Source organism: Crocodylus siamensis, chromosome 9, assembly GCF_052110815.1.
Source record: "Crocodylus siamensis isolate JL-2025a chromosome 9, ASM5211081v1, whole genome shotgun sequence".
NCBI classification, from domain to species: domain Eukaryota; kingdom Metazoa; phylum Chordata; order Crocodylia; family Crocodylidae; genus Crocodylus; species Crocodylus siamensis.
The window spans coordinates 62931077-62946091 of NC_143403.1; the positions used below are offsets into that span (position 1 = coordinate 62931077).

The window sequence follows — 15015 nt, forward strand, 5'->3', positions numbered from 1 at the left end:
TCTGGGGGTGCAATCGCAGCAGTCCAGGCTCACTGTGCAGACGCTTATTAACCAGCTTAAATTTAACACATGGCAACTGGTCTCATTGACTTTAAAGGGATCACTCGCAGTGTAAAAGATTAGGTGCTCTCATGAGTCTTTAAGCAGACAAGGTTCTCTGGATAAATCTGCTATCTTTTATTAGACCAGCTAAACTAGTTGGAAAAATTCTTCTTTTCAAGCTTTTGGGTGCAAACACCTTCCTTCAGGCAGAGGGAGCATTTGCAGTTGTGACGTGCTCTCCTGGATGGGATGGAAGATTCACGAATCTTTGCAACACCAGGGCTCTGCGATTTCATTCAGTGGTGCTGAGGGAAGCAGGGGGCAGGATCATTTTGCTCTATGGAGTAACCAGCTGACACTTCAATTGAAGCTCATGGCTCCTTCTAAATGTGAGTCATCCCAACCTTTGCAGTGGTCAGCAAATACATGCCACTGAATTTTCCTCAGCAAGCACTGAATATCAAAGTTATTCCATGAGAGTGCTGTATTATTTACTCATTGACCTTCAAAGTATACTGCACTGCAGACACATAGGGAGTCACATGTAACAGCCCCAACGAAGTCGCATGTTAAGTGTCTGATGTTGAACTACTAAACACAGATCATGCCCTTAATAGAGAGCTTAGAGTATACATATGGGTGGTTCTGCCTTTTGTGGCCTCTTGAAATGTAGAGTGCTTAGGGAAATGTGCACTGTGCCAGGATTCAGGAGATGGGAACTCTTTTCTTGGCTTTGCCCAGTGGTGATGCATAGGTGGTATATGGTGCATGTGCACCCCCTGAGAGCACTGGTGCAAAACCTGTCAGGCCATGCAGGTGACGGGTGGGGGCAGGCGGGAGTGCTGGTGCCCCCCCTGCAAGCGCCGGCTGGAATGAAACTGTGGATGAAGTGGCTGCAGCGCTCTTGGAAGTGGCTGTGGCTCCCCATCCCCCCCCCCAGTCGCTGACTGGTCACTGGGGGGGGGCATGTGCTCCCCACCCCAACTCAGATGGCACCAGTCGCCCATGGCTCTGCCTGTGGGGAACTTTGGATGCAAGTGGGCAACTCTGATTCAGTTACATCGCTTGTAAAATGGGATGCTTGCCTTTTTTGCAAAGTACTTTGAAATCAGCGGATGAGAAAGATGAGATATTATCTTTTTTTCGAACACTTCCCAGGCTGATGTTAAATGTAAAAATGCATTTAAATCTGTAACAGAGGAGACAGAGCTTTATAGATTGAATTCAGGGGGAAATTTGTTCTTTTGTAGTCACTAACACTGGCTGACACGGGTCCAGTGTTTGCAGTTTCTTCTAAGAGCTTGTTTGTAAAGAACATGGATTTCTGAATTTCACAGAATAGCTGATGATGACTTCAGCTAATAGATGCTAAATGGCAGAGGATTGTGCAAATTAACTCATCTTAAAAATCAATAGTGTTTAGGAAGTCTGCTCCAAAGAGTGGCTGAACTAATATGAAGCTGCTCCCTGCTTTAGCAGCTGAATGGATATAGTACAGGATATTTCTCCCTTGTTCCCCCTACTTCTTTTTCTTGTTTAGAAGTCATTCCTGTTCTAGCACTGCTGATAAAGGCAGTGACCACCTCTATGTATGTGAAGTCCCTAGAAGAGGCACATCAACATTGCAAAATGAGCAGTGTAGCGAATGTTACAGTCCAAGTGGTAGCTGGCCTTTGTCTTATTCACCCAAACAAGGGAGTGAGAATTTTCCTCCATTTGCTACTCTGGTGCAGAGTCCAGGTCTGGCTCATAATATTGTCTCACTGCAAATGGCTGAGGGAGGTAGGGGATCAAGGAAACATAAGGAGGAAGGGAGCTTTTGTGAGGCAGGAAAATAAATTATGTCCTTTCAAGGGCTATAAAAACCATGTTCCCCGGAGCAAGAGTGAACCGAGGAAGGAAAGCTGTGTGCAAGTTGGCGTGCCTACCTGCACGTCTTCTTAGGCACAGGGTCCCTCAGTGATTGATGCTACCATGTTAGCTTATGGTAATTCAGGCAGGGTGGTGAATGTGAAAGCTACATCACAGGTGTAAAAACAATTTCTAAAGACTAGACAATATCTGGTAGAGCTGCTTGAGCTGAGATGGAGTATTATGGCCTGCTTTAGAATCTAAATGCAAAGCCTGAGAGCTATTTTATACCACCTTAGTTTCACCTGCTTTTGGTTTCCTCCATATGTTTCCTTCTACCTCATCATTTTTTCCCCACTTCTTTTTTTTAAATTTGTCTGTGCTTGCCTAATGACTAGGGCTGTGCGACGCTTCGGTCCCTGATTCGATTCAAAGGAGATTTGGCCTAATTCAGTGGCTGAATCTATGAATCTGAATCAAATTGAAGGACCCTTTAATCTCTCCAAATCAAATCAGAACCCTCCAAATCGATTTGGAGAGATTTGGAAAGATTTGGAGATTCAGACATAGAGACGGCTTTAAATGTTTTTTCTACATACCTCCAGGTAGCAGGCAGGTGAGTGCTGTGATGCTGAGACACATGGAGTGCCCCACAGAAGCACGGGGAGCTCCCCAGTGTGCTTGGCAGCAGACCCAGAAGTGGACCAGAAGCCTTTCCGGTCCACTTCCAGGTCTGCTGGGGAGCACGCTGGGAGGCCCCCCTGCCCCCTCCTGGCTCGGTGACTGGTGCCTCCTAGGCCTGGGGTGGGGAGTCACCCGGGATCCCCCTGTGACCAATTACTGAGCCAGGGAGATGTGGTGGGGGGGCCCAGCGTGCTGTCTGGTAGACCTGGAAGTGGACTGGAAGCACGTAGAAGGCCCCCCTGCACTCCTGTGGGATGCTCCATGTGCCCTAGCATCACAGCGTTCATGAGCCAGGCTAGTACCTCAAGGTATGTAGAAAAATCTTTTAAAGCTGTGTTTATGTCCGAATTGCTGATTCTCCAAATTGGCATTGAGTCTTCAGATTTGGATTTGGCCAAGTTGAATCGGGGATAGAGATCTGAATCAACGAATCGAATCACTATCCCCAATTCAGGCCAAATCTGAATTTGAATCAAATGGGGCCCACTTTGCACACCCTTACTAATTAGCACTTTACGTGCTCCAGAAAAGGACCACCCATAACAAATGACCAAGGGATAGACCAAATGGAACTACAACCAAATAATCTTTGCAGCAGGCAGTACAAAGCTGTCCTTTCAGTATTGCATTCCTAGGGGCAGGTTGTTCTGTAAAAGTAAGTAGCAGCCTTTTCTCTGCATCCCTCTTCTGTAATGTAACAAAGAACCCAGGTGGGGCTGTGGGGCTCCAGCTGCTTCCAGAGAAAACCCTAGTCAAAAGTGCCGTGCTAAAGTCAGATGCCTGTCTCTATTTTGAGGCCAGTCAGGGTCACCTCTGTTGCATGAGCCTTGCAATTAGATTTCCTTGGCCCTGAAAGATGTTATGTGTGAATGAATCAGGTGCTTCAGATCACTCAGATTCCTGTCAGAGTTCTTGAGTTCTCCTCCTTCCTGCTTTGCCTTGCTCTTTCACAGTTGTTTGTAGAGGGCTGGCTAGTTCTGGGTCCTCTTAAACCAGGTTGAATGGCATATTTCATGAACAGATCCTCTAAACTGGCTGAGATCTATGAGGCTCTTTAGCCTGGAAAAGCGCAGGCGCAGGCTCTGATGGCCACCTATAAGTTTATCAGGGGTGACCACCAGGATCTGGGGGAACGTTTGTTCACCAGAGCGCCCCAAGGGATCACGAGGTCCAATGGTTATAAACTCCTGCAAGACCATTTCAGGCTGGACGTAAGGAAGAATTTCTTTACTGTCGAAGCCCCCAAGGTCTGGAACAGCCTGCCATCAGAGGTGGTTCAAGCACCTACATCGAACACCTTCACAAGTAAATTGGATGTTTATCTTGCTCGGATCCTGTGACCCCAGCTGACTTCCTGCTCTTCGGGCAGGGGGCTGAACTCGATGATCTCCCGAGGTCCCTTCCAGCCCTAATGTCTATGAAATCTATGAAGGTGCTAAGTAAGAGTCTGAGTAAAGGCAGTAAAACCTGGCACTGAGAAGAGATTGATGGGTTGCTAATGACTCTGTGAACCTGTTTTTTTGAAGGTTTCCTTTCCTCTTGGCAAATTTCCCCTAAAAGGCATGCTACAGAGAGATGCCAGTGTGTCTGAACTCTTAGATCTGGGACAGAAGTTCAATAAACCAATTGAACCTAAATCAGTTAATCTGATACTACATCCATCCAGATTTATCTTAAACTGGTTTTGGTCATTTTTAAAGTGGTTTATGTGCACTGAACTTCAGTTGTGTTACAGATTTGAACCAGTTTTTGATCACTTATACCAGTTTATGTGTAATTTCTATCCCTAGCCTTACAAATTAAATACAGATGTCTGGTGACTACAAAACAGACCTGGAGATAAGGAGTCCTGGTTTCAGTTCCTTAATCCATTGTGGCCCTCCTGTGTGATTCTCAGGAAGTTATTCAGTCTTTCTGTCCATTTGTTGTATTCCATAAGCAGGGATAATTCTTTCTTCAATTTTTTGTCTCTCCAGGCTATAAGCACTTTGGGGATGTCTCTTACTGCATCTGACACAGAGGCCTGATCTTGGTTGTGACCTGTACTACTACCAACAACCCCTCCCAAACCATTTAGGATGCCTGAGCATCCAGTTCTCCCAACAAATCAAGGCACCTATCTGAAGAACCATGGGCCCCTAGGCTAGGGACAGAAGTAATACACAAACTGGTTTAAGTGATCAGAAACTGGTTTAAACCTGTAACAGAACAGAAGCTCAGTGCACATTAAACCAGTTTAAAAATGGCTGAAACTGGTTTAAGATAAACCTGGTTGTATGGAGTATTAGTCTTACCTGATTTGGATCAAACCAGTTTATGAAACTTCTGTCCCAGACTCCTTCCAGGTTTAAGTTAAATCGCAGCCCCCAGGAACACAGCATGCTTTCCAGCCCTGTGCTGTTTGCTCCAACGACTGCCCCCTCTTCCCCTCCCTAGGCAAACCCCAGCTGGGGTTAGGGAGGCGGGTTAAACAGCCCTTCCCCTGCTCACACTTATTGCTGGCTGCAACTGTGGACTACAAATCCCAGAGGCACCTGGAAGCAGGAAGAGGAAGGGATGAACAGCCCTGCAGAGTCCTGCTGCTCTGATTGTGAACTGCAAATCCCAGAGAATTTGGGGGCAGCAGAAAGAAGTGAACACACAGCCAGAGAGCTGTGCTTAGCATCCCCCAGTTTCTGGCCTGAGCCACTGCAGCCATGTGGCTACATTTCCTGAATCAAAGGTAAAATGTCTGTTCCAATTTAATTTGTGCATCTTAGACTAACCTGCAAGGACTGAATTGATTCAGCCTTGGGCTTTTTGCCTGTCTGTACCTAGCCCTAAGGTCACACGACTCTTTAGTTTGTCTACTGACACCTCTCTTCCCTCCCATCCATCAGCTTTTATTTTCTCTTTGCTTGTTGCATATGTCCGTTTTCATATTTACAGTGTCCATTTGGCATGTTCAGGTTCTTCAGACGTTTCAGAATCTAACACAAACATGAATAAATTATACTTTCAATTCAGCTTTGCCTGACACTGAAGCCAGCAGCTCAGATTAATTATGGGGAGTAGTTATGTGACAACCGTCTCTCTGAGATCGTTGTCCTTAATGTAGTGATGGCTTAGATTTAGTTTTCTTATTATACCCCATTTCCTTTTGTCCATGCTGCTCATGTTTTGCACCAGATGGCTGATTCTGAAGGCATAGTCAAATACTTTACAATGCATTAGTATTAAACATTTATCACTTTTCATTTCCAAAGCGCCTAGTGCATTTAGATGCATCTTGAACCAGGTGCACTGACCAATCAGCAACCAGCATTGCAGACTTCTTAAAAATAAAGCTATTTTGTAAATCAAAGCAAAATGTCTACATTTTAGCTACGATGCATGAGTCAGCGTTAAACCAAGCGCGGAATATTTTTTATGTTCATCAAAGTATTGCAGCAAAATGCCTTGGAGACGCAGTTATTTGTTAACAAGGATATAAGTAACACTCCCACAGTAAGTCTAAATCAGCTATGTTCTTGTTCTTACACAAGAACATATTTTTTTTTTTAGTGGGCAAGCACTAGGAAGCCCTTGAAACATACCATAAGATTAATAAAAAAATCTGTATCACTCACAAAGCCTTTCTAAATATAGTCGTCTTTTGTAAATTAGCAGTTCCAAAGAGGTGCACATAGTGTAGCCTGTAATCTCCTGCCCCATGCCAAAATTACTTTGTAGCCAGAATCTAGCAAATTGCCTTAATCTGTAGAAGTCAAAATGTAGGAGAAAAAATGATCCCTGGGAAATGTATTATTTTAAAACTCTCAAGGCCTTTTTGGGCACTATCCTATATATGGGGTCTTTACATGGACTTTAACCACCCTTATGTGATGGCTGTGACATCATGGCCCTACCCTCCAAAATATCATCTGCATCAAGCGCACACCTGCCTTGAAGGGAGGGGATGAGCTATCACTCATTATAATCCCAGTTACCAGTGTTTGACACGTGTCTCTCTGCTTTTACGGTTGGAAGTTGTTTATGCTAGAAATTAAAAAGCATGAAGCCATTCTGCAGTCCGCTCTGTTTTCCCAGGAGTAAAGTGGTAAAGCATCCAAGCTGTTTGAACCAAACGAGACAGCAGGAGCCCTGAGAACATGAAAAGCCATTTAAAGCTATTCTGCTTATATCTTTTACTGCTGCACTTGCTGCTGGGGAGAATGTTAATTTAATGAATATTCATTAAACGGTTTTAAAATGGCTCAGTTGGGTCCCATCAGGTCCCTCAAACACGATACAGGAATTTCCTTTGTTTGTTTGTTTGTTTGGCTTTAATTACTGCATGCAGCTCAAGAGGAGTTCAAAGGGCAGTCAAATTGCAGGATGTTGCAGAAAAATAGGATTGGGTGAAATTTGGGGGTGAATAGTTTACTCGCCAAATGTTGCAGCTCTAGATTGACTGAAATTCTTTGTGATTTTAGGTCAGAGGTGGTGGGTAGTTTTAGTAAATCGTACTAGGATGATATTTTGATATTATCAAAACACAGCATTTCAAATTTCAGTGTGTTCAGAAATTTGCTAAAATTAATATTTAAAAATGGTAAAGAATGTTTCATTAAGATTGAATGAAATATATCGCTCAACCTAAGATGAATTAAATGAATTTTGATTCGCTAAAGAGAGGAAATGGGTAAAAGTAAAAGGCTCATAAATCTTGACAGTTGCCTTCCAGCTTGGGGCTCCTCATACCTGAAATCTCGGTCCAGTTTTCATATCGTTTTACAAAAGGCACGGGCCGGCCCTGAAGCTAGTGAGGGGGTAAGTCCACTTTACAGCTAATTTAAAGTTAAAAAGTTGAAGAGCATGCTCCCTTCCCTCCCCTCCCCCTCATTGGGACCTGGCTAACAGCTTATCAATGTAAGTCAGGACTGAAGAAATGAAATATTGTGGTACACAGGGTTCCATATAAATTGGCTCTCATTTTTCAGAGAAGCAGACTGGTCATTTTCCATTAGCACAGCTGAATTTTCCAGTGATTGGGGTCTCTGAGGCCAATGCAGTGTCTACAATGAGAATGCATGTTGCCATTGGAATCTGCCTATTATTGGGGATGATGTGGCGGTCTGCAGCATTATTAATGGCTGCATTGTTGTTTGGCCCCCACAGCAGGCAGATACGGTTCAGGCAGAAGGCAGGCAATATTTAATCTAATTTGACAATTTGAAGCATGTTTATTTTGGGGAAGTGTGGGAAAATGTACAGTGCATGCTGGCAAATAAGGGGATGGGTTGGAAATTGTATTTAGATCAACTTCAGGTTAGTATTTTAATGCCTTTGAAATGATCAGATGGACTCCACACTACATAGGGTTGCACAAGGAATTTTGTAACCTAGAAAACTTGGGAATGGACAACATGATGGCAGATGGAATTAATATAGAGGAGCACAAGGTATGGTGCACAATTTAAACTGTTTGTGATGAGTGATGAGTTCTGAATTAATTTTGGTTTCCAGATGGACAGCACAGTAAGGACATCTGCTCAACAGCAGTTCAATAAGTATGCTGCTAGGCTATATTAGGGAAGGACTGGACAATTTTATGCTCTTTCCTCATGCATTATATCTAATAAATCTTCCAAAGTGCCTATTATGTAATGGCAAAGTTACAGAGACACAATGCAAACTTCCCATAAGGGTGGCTGCTCAAGGGTGATCTTATTTTTAAGTGCAATTAAATCCTTTTACACTAAATAACCACGATGGGATCAATGACAGAGTTGCAGAAGGAGCTGTGGGTGCTGTGGAGAATGAGAACAGCTGGGGACCTCTTTGTAGCTCCTTGGAGATTGACCAAATTTCAAGATGACCTTGGTTTTTCCCTTAGGGAGGAAAACCCAACCTTCCTGGTGGGTAGTAGGAGGAAAACTACAAGGAGCTTATTGCAGTTTCCTCCTGAACTGCCACCCCTGTTCTATACTTGACAAGGGGATGGTCTAGTAACACAATAACTAATAATAATGGACATGGTCACACAAAGTGCTGAATAATCTGCCCCTGATTTAATAAGCCTAGCACACTGAAGCTCAAGGGTAGGACTAGGCACATTTGCTGCTACAAAATGGTCTGGTTCTGGAACAGAAACTGCCACAAACGTTTTTCAGTTAAAAAAACAAAAAACAAAAAACAAAAAAAAAAACCTTTTGAGGTCTTGGTTTTCTCTTTCTGTTTTTTTGTTAATAATACCCTAAAACACCAATTCCTCCTCTATATTCCCCATGTATCCCTTTCAGTGTAAAATGTACGGCGCAAGAAGGCAGAACAGAGGGAAATATTTCAAATGCAAAAGAATGGTGAACATTTTTGATCAAAGAAAAGATATTCCCAGTGGAAATTATTTTGATTATTAGCATCTGACCTGGCCAGAAACTGGGGCTCAAACTATTCAGCCCTTGGCAGAACTGAGCAATATAATGCCTAGCACTTTGTCGTGTTTTTCCAAATGCAATACTATTAAGGAGCACTTCCTTCTCCTCTTGTCACGGTGGGGATTGTAGGATTTGGTTATTGTTTTTGTGAAAAAGTTAAAAGCATCTGATTGATAGAAATTGTTTTGAATGTACTGTTTTCTGCCTGGCTGCTCCATCTTAATGATCTGATATTGAAAACAAATTGAGTTGGGGAGGAGTATAAAAAAAATCTGGAGTTCCTTTTAAGTCCCTTCCCTCCTTTCTAATGGCTGGATGGTCATTTTTTGCACTCTAATTTTACTGCCACTGCCTCATGCAATGCAGTTTTGTTACAAGCTCAACTCGTAACCAAAATATCCCAGTGTAAGTGGTCATTCTGACTCATTGGCTCCTAACACGTTCAGAATGGAGCTGGCATCTATTAAGATGTAAAAAGATCTAATGTAAGCAGACAGCCATAGAGGGAATTTAATTTAGTGATTTTTTTGAAAGGAATAAAACCTCAACATGTGGACTGAGAACCATTATCAGAACTGCAGATTGTTTTCATACTTCAATACTCCCTGTATGATAAAGCAATTAACTCTCTTTGATAGTTTTTTTAAGATCAAAAGCATTTGTTTCAAATGTGGTGTCTCCCTTTATTTTCAAACGTGCCTTGTTCAGTATATGATTCTTTACTGTTTCTGTAAGAGAGTGATATACAACACGTTGTCACAGCTCTACAAAAACCGCCTTTAATTGTGATATATAAAATTCCATATGGCATAACCTAGGTTTGTGGCTTGCTTTTTTCAGTTCTGTTTGCTGGTAGAACTAATGCTTCTTCCTAAGGAAGAAGTGCACAGTAGAAAGTTCGCTGTGGCTGCCTCTTTTTAAGGTGGTATAGATTTAGCAAATGTTTTATTTGTCTTAATTTGCAGTTGCCTTGGATAATCATGCTAAATCTAGATAACCAGCATGATTTGCATTGGAAGGTTTATGCAACACTCCTTTCAACATCTGTTGTATTTCACTACACAAAATGCCTGACTTAGCCTTGTCTTCCTTCATTCAACTCCTTTAGTTCCACTCCCTGTTCTTTGTACTAATCAGCCTCAATCAGAGGGGAGAGGTGGCACGCTGAGGAAATACAATGCGCACAAAAGTGCTTCAAGGGAGTGTAGTGCCATAATTCCCTCCATACTTGGAGAGATGAGAAAATGATTGGCATTTGCATTGATTCCAAGTGAGTGCGGTTTGCATTTTTCTTAATGCAAAAAAAGAAAAAAAAATCTAAGAATTTCCATTTGGTTTTAAAGTGGCAGGACAATTTAGTTTGAATTGAGAAGAGACTTTTTAAATTCCTTTCTATGAGACCAGGCACAGGAAGAAGATGTGATGGCCAGATTTTTTTGTCTTCATTGTGAATTTCTGGGCCTCAGCCAATATCTGTGCTATTACTGTGTATTTTTAAAAAAACTTAAAGGGAGTAAAAAAAAGACTTTGCTTTTAGATGAAGCATTTCCTTCTGAGAGGAGTCCCAAGGGTGTTATAAACAGTGATGAATTAAGACAGATTCACAACTTTATAAGCCATGCTTTTGGTGCAGGAATTACTGATTGCAATTCTCCTGAGTGTACTGTGCAGGAGGGTAGAGGAGATGCTCAGAATGGTATTAAAAGCCATGGATGAAAACTTGATCCTACTGAAACATTGGGCATTTTGCCATTGACTTAAATGGGTTAGAATTTCAGTATAGGAATCTGTTATCCTTAAATTACATCTTATAATTTAAGGATATCTTGAACTATGTCCTTGGAGGAGGACACAGCATAGAACACAGATAGTTCTTGTCCTCAAAAGCTTATATTCTGAAGCTTCAATGCAACAAGATATTGTGTACAGCATGTGTTTAATGTTAAGCACTTGAGTACGTCATTGGCTTGAATAACATTGCATCTATCGAGGGTAAATGACTAAATGTACATCTGGAAACAGTGCCACACTCTCCCATAAACATAAAGTAAATAAGGCACTGCCAAGGGAAAATGTTCTTGCATTCTTTTATGAATACAGCAAAATTTGTACCTGAATGAAATATGCAGATTTATGTAAACCTCTATGGAAAGGGATGGTTTTCCAGGTAAATAATCAAGCAAAAATGTGCATTTTTTTTCCAAAAAATGTAAATCCCTATGAACACATCCAAGATCCAGTGGTAAATTGGAGACTGAATGAGTGATCTGATACTGAAGTCATTCTTTCTATTGCCTCCAGGGGTTTTGGCTCAGGCCCAAAGCCTGCTGGAGATGAGGGAACATTGTTGGGCTCAGCAGCAGTACATTTTTTCTGAGTAGATAACCCTGGCAATAAGAAAAGAGCTTTGGAAACTCTGTTTGGATGGTCTGTAGTGACCAGGTTCATCCTGCAGTACAGGAGAAAAGATGCCTTCAGAACCTCCTTCTGCTTTCATTTATTGATTTTAGGATGCTCAGACGATTCATTTTCCCATAGTAGAGCTTATGGCCTCTTACATCACTTTGACCATCCCTCAACCCATCTTTTCGTTGCCTGAGGGTCTTGAGCTCAGGCAGAGCCTGTCTGGGATTTTAGGATCTCTGTTAACTGTGCTCCTTCCCTATTATTGCATCAACACATGATTTTGCTTCCTGGTATATATCGTTCTCCAGAAGAATGGATATAGTTGCTTAAAATTATTCATGTCTGGCTTCGAAGCTACTCCATCAACACATTTTAGCCAAGAACTTAAGTGTGGGCTTAAGCTTATGCAACTTAAGAATATTATTTAAGACCTTGGTTGAGTCAGGTCCAAAGGAGAAGGTCCACCGTGTCTTCCTTGATTCCCTTGCATTAAAAATGTAACTGCTTAAAATATCTCCCTTAGTCTGATCCTTGAGATGACAGCACTTGTACTCCTCAGGTACGTGTTCTTCTGCATATCCAGAGTCGACAGTGTGCCTTTGGCTTTAAAGAGTGTATGCAGGGAAGGGGTTTGCTGGTTGTAGAGCCAGGCAGCAATCTTAGATGAAAGTATTTTTCCCCCAGGAAATGCTGTGGAAGTACGACATCTCACATGAGTACTGGGTCTCCCAATTCAGTCTCTCTTGTGGGAGCTGTTCCACTTCATATACATTTTTAATGGGTGTAAGAGACTGATGTTAGGCCCAGTGTGGTAAGGACACTCATTTGAGTTTCAAGAAATCCCCGTTTGAGTCCATGCTGTGCCTGCATTGGAACAGACACTAAAACCTATCCCCTGTGTGATTGCCCTGCCTGCCATGTTGTTGGCTATTTGGTTGTGTCTCCTCCTCTGGTTTTGTGGTTGTGAAAATTCCCAAAGGGTTTGGCTTTCATCTCAGTGTGGAAACTCAGTCTCCCAGGATGGAAAAAGTTTCCAGCTTTGCTAGATAGTACACACTTCTAAAGGTAAAATAGATTTTGAGTTGCTTGATGACACCCTAGGAAGACTTCTGTGTTTGAGATGTTGTACGTACTAATAGAAGTAACCTTATCTGAAGCTTTACCTTTTATTCTTCTTTTTGATCCAAAATATAATTACTGGTACAAAGATGAACAGTGATAAAAAGTCTTACTGAAAACTTTGCCTTTTTTGCCTGTGCTTCTTAATGCCAAAACACTTTGAAAAAGGTACTAGGAATCTACAGGGGAGAGATAAATTAGGCCCCAGCTGACAGGAGTGAATTTTTAACTACCAGTAGTACATTTTTACAAGTTAGATTTGATAAGCCTTGGATCCATTAAAAACAGCATTGTAGTTTTTGGGGGAGGGAGGTGATGGCTGTTACAAGTTGGCTTGCCTTTTAAAACTCTGATCGTACGGGTGGCTCTTCTTTGGACTCTCTCAAGCTTGGCCACATCTTTGTTAGTGCGGTGCCCAGAACTGGATGCAATACTTTCCAGCTTTGGTCTCACCAGTGCTGAGTAGAGCAGAAGAATCACCTCTTTGGTTTTTCTGGAGATGCACGCCAGAGTTTTATTTGCCCTACTGGCTACATCACTGTACTGCCGGCTCATATTCATACTGTCTATTATTACCCCCAGGTTCCTTTCATTCGTGGTGGTAATCAGTTTGGTGCCACCAAGCCTGTAGGTGTATTGAGGGTTGACCCGAGGTGGAGCACTTTACAGTTCTCAACACTGAACCCTTCAGGTTCCAAATCGCCCAACTTGCCAGCCTGTCTAGGTCCACCTGTAACTGTAGCCTATCTTCAAGAGTGACCACATTTCCCCATAACTTGGTGTTGTCCACGAACTTGGCCAGTGAGCTCTTCACCCCCACATCCAAACCATTAATAAAGGTGTTGAAAAGTACTGGACCAAGCACCGACCCCTGTGGGACACCGCTGCCTACTTCTAGCCAGGATGACACAGATCCATTCACTACAACTCTCTGGGTCCTATCCTGCAGCCAGTTTCTCACCACCTGACTGTCTTGGAGTTAAGCCTACAATCTTCCAATTTTCTCATGAGGACATCATGGGATACTAGATCAAAGGCCTTTTGGAAGTCTAGGTATGCAATGTCAACCTGCAACTTGTGTCCAGGTGGTGGGTTACCTTGTCATAGAAGGAGATGAGGTTGGTAAGTCAAGACCTGCCTGCAACAAAACCATGCTGGCTGTCATTCAGAATCTTACCTTCTGCAAGTATATCTCAAATAGACTCCTCGATGAACTTTTCTGGGATTTTCCCGAGGATGGAAGTTAGGGTGATTGACCTATAGTTACCCGGGTCCTCCTTCCTGCCCTTCTTATGGATGGGCACAACATTGGCCCTCTTCCAGTCCTCAGGGATTTCTCCAGAGTGCCAAAAGTTGTTTAAGAATTTTGCCAGGGGTTCCACAATGACTTCAGCCAGCTCCTTCAGCACTCTTGGATTAATTCAGGATCATTCAGTCCTGCTGACTTGTATACTTCTAATTGTGTTAACTGGTCATACACCAATTCTATGGCAATAGTAGGAAGGTGATTATTCCTACCGTGCTCATCCTCTACTCTACCTGGTGTGGTTTACCCCTTGGTCTGGTGAAAGACTGAGGCAAAATAGTCATTCAGGAGTTCAGCTTTCTCTTGGGTGCCGGTAACCAGCTCTCCTGAGTTGTTGAGCAATGGCACACTCCCATTTGTTTTCCTCCCATTCCCTGTGTGCCTAAAGGACTTCTTGTTTTCTTGATTCCTGTTGCCAATCTGAGTTTGGTCACCGCTTTAGCCTTTCTTATCTGTTCCCTGCAAATGCAGGCTGTCCTGGAATAGTCCTCGTTGAGCCCTGCCCTGAGCTTCCATTGTTTATAAGGCTCTTTCTTAAGAGGACCGTTATTTCCCTGGTTAGCTAAGAGGGCTTTCCAGCCCTTCTGTTACTTTTTCTTCTCGTGGGAATGGACTTCCTTTGTGCTTCAAAGATTGTGTCCTTAAGGAACAACCACTCTTTGTGCACACCTTTCACCTTTGGTCCCTCGTCCTGCAGCACTTGCCCTACTAGTGACCTAAGCTTGTTGAAATTTGCATTTTTGAAGTCCAAGACTTCAGTCCTGCTATCTGATTTGTCTGCCTTATGTTGGACAGTGAACATAAAGGTTTCTCCCAGACTTCCCTCTATATTTAAGTCAGTCATCAGGTTGTCTCCTTTGACCAGGACCAAGTCTAGCAGAGTGTCACCTCTGGTTGGCCCATGTACCTTCTGAGTTGGGAAGAGCTCCTTGACACAGGTGAGGAAGGCTCGTGACTGTTCCAGCTTGGCCGAGTGTTCCTCCCAGGAGAGGATAATTAAAATTGCCCATGACAACCATATTAAGTGCACGTGCAGCTTCAGTGAGTTCTCAGGTAAACTCCAGATTGAGTGCCTCCCCCTGATTTGGTGGTCTGTAGTATACACCTACAGTTAGGTCTCTCTCGCTGTGCCCCACCACCCCTGCAACTTTCATAGATTTCATAGACATTAGGGCTGGAAGGGACCTCAGAAGATCATTGAGTCCAGCC

The 15015-nt window shown here is 42.9% G+C and overlaps 1 protein-coding gene across 1 annotated transcript in view; it reads right to left on the minus strand.

Moving 5' to 3' along the window:
• Positions 1 to 15015, minus strand: part of LOC149857762 (endogenous retrovirus group 3 member 1 Env polyprotein-like) — a 38715-nt gene that overhangs the window by 18405 nt on the left and 5295 nt on the right. The window lies entirely within an intron of this gene.